General features: G+C 43.1%; 1 protein-coding gene across 3 annotated transcripts in view; it reads left to right on the forward strand.

Moving 5' to 3' along the window:
- The first annotated feature begins 1,598 nt into the window (after positions 1-1,598).
- LOC105907572 (transcriptional enhancer factor TEF-5-like) overlaps positions 1,599-6,167 on the forward strand; it is a 56,213-nt gene continuing 51,644 nt past the window's right edge. For 2 of the 3 annotated variants that reach the window (XM_012835938.3, XM_031567773.2), the window contains exons 1-2: positions 1,599-1,816; positions 2,150-2,296. The gene's annotated coding sequence lies outside the window, so the exon portion shown is untranslated. The remainder of the gene's footprint in view (positions 1,817-2,149; positions 2,297-6,167) is intronic. The other variant, XM_042707822.1, reaches the window with a different exon arrangement.

The raw sequence follows: 6,167 nt of genomic DNA on the forward strand, positions 1-6,167 counted from the left end.
AATGGATTGAAGTTAAGTCAATGGACACCGTAAACCTAAGAATAGCAGTTAAAAAAAGGCAGATTGCTTGATGCCAGAACCATCAAGTGTTCAAAATTCAACTGTCAACTCGGCCTTGAGGTAATCTTAACATTATCGTAAAAATCTCTGGTTTTACAGCGTAATGTTGCTGCTGCCTGGAGCAATATAATTATTTTGTTGCGATTTAAGAGCAAAATATTACGTCACTTGTACACTTGTAGATCTGTAGTTCCTGCTCTGCAATGGAAATAGAAAATCGTCTGAAAGGGCCAATTAGGGAGGCGTCCCAGAGAACCGCTCCTGGGGTGGAAAAACCACTTCTGTGCGGCCCTGAAGCGGCGCTTGCAGTAATGGTTGATGCGTATTGGTTAAACACAACGTGAGTAAAGGACAACAACAAGCGGCACATTTAAAAGCAGCCAGAATACATTGTATTTGTTATGTGGAGAATAGTGTACAGCAAAATGAATGACAATTTACAGAGTTAACTTGTTGAGATTACCAAGATATCAGATGAAATACAGGCAATTTCACAGTGGTGCTGGTATCTACATTTAATATCAAGTAGGCCTAATGCCATGAAGCCATAAATCAAGTGTTAGCAACTTTACAGCAACATTTACCTCTCTACTCGATCTTGGGGTAATCCAAACATTATCTAGAAATTCTATGGTTTAATTGCCTAATGTTGGTGCTGCTTCTAGAGGAATACACCATTATTTTGTCCAGCCCAAAGAGCAAAATAGGCTACAACAACTTGCAGGTCCGGTAATTCCTGCACCGCGGTAGAAAGACAAACCGAGCAGTCCCACGACATACTGCAGTGGAAAGGCGCGTATATGCTTGAAGTAAGTGCTCAAGGATACAGAAGGAGACAGAGGACGAGTGCTTATGAAAAGCAGCGCTCACAGAAATTATCATTATAATTTAGGCTCTTTTCCAGAGTATTACATCACAGCATTGGGCTTTTCTGTTCCCTTGAGACAGAGTGGCGGTGAGATGGTTGCACTGTTCGCGCTCACTGCCGTGGAATGTGGAGACATTCTTCATGAATTCCACAACAATGAACTCCTTTAGACGCTGGAATTCGAGCAAACTTAATGTCGATCTTTCACTTTATGAATTGCCTACTCTAATTATGACTTTTGTTAAAGCACCCGAATCATGTTCTTTCTGTGTTTTTTGTGTGAGTGGTTGTGTGTGTGTGTGTTTTAATGTTTAGGCGATTTATGACATAGGCTAGCCTGCATTGCATAGATTTACATGTAAAATGATATTGGTGTGAAAATACTAGGCATATGCATTTATTAAAAGAGGTGCACATTGTGTACATAACCTCCTTATGACCACAAGATGTAGACTGAAGTTTGTTTGCAGAATATAATAATGCATAGGCTTATTCGCGACAAGATCATAACCTTGATTTTCAATGCATATTTGAAGGTAACTGATATGCTCAACCACAAATATTTTACTTTCTCAAGACACTTCGTTACATTTCACTGTACTGTACGTGCAGCATTCCAAATCGTGGGGGTGGGGATTTTGGAGAAGTCTCTGCCCCCAACTTTGTTGATTGACGCTCAGCAATGGCTCCTCCTTGAAACTTTTTTTTCCCTTCGTTTTCAGTGAAGTGCGTGGATTTCATACCAAACTCATACTTTGCATACCACCTTTACTGTCAAACCAGGAGAAATATTACCGATAGCAAAATCGCGCCAGAAATATAAGTTTGAAAAATAAGGTTTTCTTCTGGATGACCACTCGGTAGAGTTGAACATATTACTAAAATAAGGTGAGTGTTTGTGTATTCGCCGCTCTCTTTGTCTCAGTGCTTTAAGCTGAAGTTTTCAAGCTGCTCGTCTGAAGTTTTCAGATCTTTGTCATATTTTGCATTTTTCCTTGGAACTCCCCGCGTAGGGAGGGATACTGAAAAGAGAAGCAGATTGATGGGCTATATTGTGTTTGCCTTACTTAGACCAGGACTTTCACTGTGTGCTTTCGGGAAATTTAAGTACAGAAAGGTTCCAGTAAATTTATATTAACTTGCAACATTCCGCGTGTTTGCAAACTGCATACAGTGTTGACGGCCGAATTGTCCAACATGTACTTTTATTTTTTCGTGCAGCCACTGAGGTCTGGCCCTGAAAGTTCCCTTAAACTCCTTTTGGGAATAAAACAAGACGTTTTTATTTGTCAGAACAGTGACAGCGACAGAAAGCGGGACAAGACGCAGAGAGGAATACTTTCACCAACTCCCCAAGCGCGCTCAAAGGTAAGTGCTTAATCATGAATTTTGTCAAAAAAGTGTTGCTACGTTTCTTGTTTGTTGCCTATACCTACTTTCTTTTCTATGTTATCTTGCTCTTTATTGGCGCTCTTTGAATTAAAAAATTTCAAAACATCAGATTGGTACGGTCTTTATTAGGCCTACCGATATTGATTAACCGGTAAGCTTGATTGAGTCAAGAGGGGGTTATTATAAGAGTAATTAAAATGGACCGTGGTTTCAAATCCATGCTGGCTGTTGACACAGTTTAATGTTATAGTAGTCTCGGTGCCACCATTACATTTATATGACGAAGATTTTGCCCGGAAGGTGAAGGTCTGATATTTATGTAGAGATTCTTTGTCATAAATACCTGAATCTTTGACACAGATAAATGATATATTCCGCTTTATCACCGGGGTAGAACCTAATGATGTCAAATATGAACTTCTGTTGTTTTCTACTTCGACTGTGAAATAAACCAGTTACTACTGTGACAGCACTTCAGTAAGAATGAAGTTTCTTTTGAACTTTTCCACTGAAAGCGCTGTGATGTTCTGTCATCTTCTGAACCCCGTAAATCTGAATCTCAGTCTAATAGAATCAAAATGATTAAGAGATATGGAACCTCATATATGTGCAATTGACATGCCTATATGTTAATTTGATTATTAGTTTTATACATTAAAGTAATTTGTCAGTGTGTTGTGAGAGTTTGTGTGTCTCTGTGTGTGTATGTGTCCCTATGTGTGAAATCTCGCTCCTTGGTTGAACTGGGGAGACAGGATATTCCTGTTTAAAATATAACAGCTGCTTCCACTGCCTCTGCCACTGCCACTGCCTCTGTCCTCCCTCCTCCCTTCCGACCGCAGTCTAGAGTAACCCCATCACCTGCGCTCACTACCTGGTGGAAATGGGTAGAATGCTGTCCTGCAGGTTAGTCAGGGTACGAGCCGTCCAAAGCGGAGACGCAGCATGTAGGGATGTAAAGTTATAGGTTGTTAACGCCTAACAACCCTGATGATAATAGCTCCATAATTATATAATAAAATAACACTGTTGTGTCTGAAATGGGATTTTGATGAAGTTTTGGTCGGGTGTCATCTACATCAGCTCATAAGGTGGGCTTCTTTTAGTTTCATCAGAAAGGGATGGGATGGGATCTCATACTCTTGGCTGTGACACGGCCCTTATGTGGTCCCATGTCTTCTCAATCTCACATTGAAAGATAGAGCAACACTCTCGTTGGCCCTCTTTAACACTACAGAGAAGAATCCACACGTTTGTAGTATGGTGTACCTCAGAGGGGAGACCTGCTTAAGCGGCCTCCATCGTGGGGGAAGAAGGGAGATTTAGGTCATGTTCCAAACTTCAGCTAGTCTAGTGGACAGTGACTGGGGGTCATAAACACGTAGTGAGCAACACATAGTGGATATTACTTTTAACTGCTTTATTGTGTGTATTTGTAAGTGTTTGTGTGGGTTCTTGCTTGTGGTAATACACGGCATGCTATCTGCATGCTGAAGTTGCATGCTTAATCTGCATGCTGAAGTTGCATGCTTAATCTACATGCTGAAGTTGCATGCTTAATCTACATGCTGAAGTTGCATGCTCAATCTGCATGCATCAGTTTTCCCTTCATTATGTTGCTGCTGTAATATCTTTAATACGTTTGGAAACAATCTGTCAAAGGCCTCATGCTGATAATAAAAATGCTGTATATTTGAGTTGAGACTTAATACTAGCCCATTGGACTCACGTGGGGAAAATGGTATCACAGTTCTTTAGAGCCAGGATGAGTTTGAGTGGGAGAACATTCAAACATGGGAGCTTTTTTTGTTGGTATTTGTTTCTAGAACACACTGTGATGTTTCTAGAAGCGGTCAGCTAACCAAGCTAAACACACCCTAATGAGTGAATGCGATCGCTGCGCTGAGATGCACTGGTCTCGTTTTCGTTATCACCTCACTGCTCAGACAGAAAACATAACTGGTGTGAGTCTTTCTCTTTTTTTCCCTCCTTTTCTGTCGCTTTCTCTTTTTTTTTTTGCGTGTCTGGCTGTTAATTCTCAGCCGAGACTAAGCGTTGGACCAAACCTCTGCATTGGGTCGCAGTGGGTCCAGCAGGCTGCCATTGAGACTCTGCTTATTAGACTCTGATGGGGTGTGAAGTGGATGAGCTGAATGAAGCAGATGCCAGAGAGCAGCGTGGCTCGTACTCTGACACCTACTGAGTGCACTTGCAGCTGAAGTCATGCACAGTCTGTGCTGTCTGGCTGGATCCTCTCCCTCACCTCACCTTAGGTCAGCTGGTGGAGAGGACTTGTTTCTGAACGAGGAGGCTTTGTAGCTGCACACTCTTCTAGATTCTGGGACTTATGATACAGTCTTTGTATTGATTCCACTGTTCCAAGACCAGTTACAACAAGGCAAAACATACAAGAGAAACAGCAATGAATTGGGAGTGTGTGTGTGTGTATGTGTGTGTGTGTGTGTGTGTGTGTGTGTGTGTGTGTGTGTGTGTGTGTGTGTGTGTGTGAGGGGGGGGGGGCAGTAAGTTAGTTGTTGTAGTAGGTTCAGACATTATGCAGGGTTTAATATAAGAGTAATATGATGTCAAGTTTATTTAAAGGATGTTATATGATTCACTGACAACACAGTAAGATTAAGATCATAGGGCCATTACATCAGTTTATGAAGTACATATTTCAGCGGGAGTGTTTGGACGTCTTCCCCTCTTGCCTGGCGTTTGAGAATGATGAAGAGGCGTGCTGTTGGAGCGTGCGGAGCCGAGCGGAGCGACTCGGACTCAGACTCTCTCTCTGTCATTGAGGATTTGGTGCGGGAACAAACCCAGCTCCATATCCCTTGTGGTCGGAGGAACACAAGAGTTTCTAATATTAGCATTTCCCTCGCGTCTCCGTGCCGGGTGAGGGCCGGGTCGACGCCAGAGCCCCCTGCTCTTCGGGGGAGGAGGAGGGGGAGGAGGAGGAGGAGGAGGCAGGTCTGGGGAGGATTAAGATTGTGCTGTGCAGGCAGTTTCTCAGGCAGCATTTATACCCCATTAATGGAGCCAGCCTCTCCCAGTACAAGCGTCTCTTTCTTCCCAGCCCCTCTGCTCCCCATCTGGGTCTGCAGGCTGGTGTCACACACACACACACACACAGACACACACACACACACACACACACACACACACGCACACACACGCACACACACACACACACACACACAGGTTCATCTGGGTCTGCAGGCTGGGCGAGGATGCCGTGTGTCACACACACACACACACACACACACACACACACACACACAGACACACACACACACACACACACACACAGGTTCATCTGGGTCTGCAAGCTGGGTCGAGGATGTCGTGTATTTGTCACTCCGCTGATGCTGGAGAGCGCGGGCCGTAGCGGTTATATTGCACGCGCTTGATTTGATTAGAGTTGGTGGATGGTTGACTGCTTAAGTGTTCATGAAGTGAGGCCACCCCAGACACACACACACACGGAAATCACTACTAGTCTCACCAGCTGCTCAGGACACGCCGACACACACACACACACACACACACACACAGGTTACTGATTGAAATAATAACATAGCTAACCTGTTACCTCCCACATCAACTTGCACAGTTTTGTTCAGCTGAGGGGAAATGTGTGTGTGTGTGTGTGTGTGTGTGTCTGTGTGTGTGTGTGTATGTGTGTCATTATTTGGTGTTTATATATGTGGCCCTTAAGGCTCAGTAAAACCATTTTTACAGTTTGTTTTTATTGCATCGTCGTAAACAAATCTACCACTTCATTCCTTGATTATAAATGTATTTCTGTGATTTCTGTTAAAATGTCTAAATAGCTTTTCTGAAA

Source organism: Clupea harengus, chromosome 5 (genome assembly GCF_900700415.2).
Source record: "Clupea harengus chromosome 5, Ch_v2.0.2, whole genome shotgun sequence".
Classification (NCBI taxonomy): Eukaryota; Metazoa; Chordata; class Actinopteri; order Clupeiformes; family Clupeidae; genus Clupea; species Clupea harengus.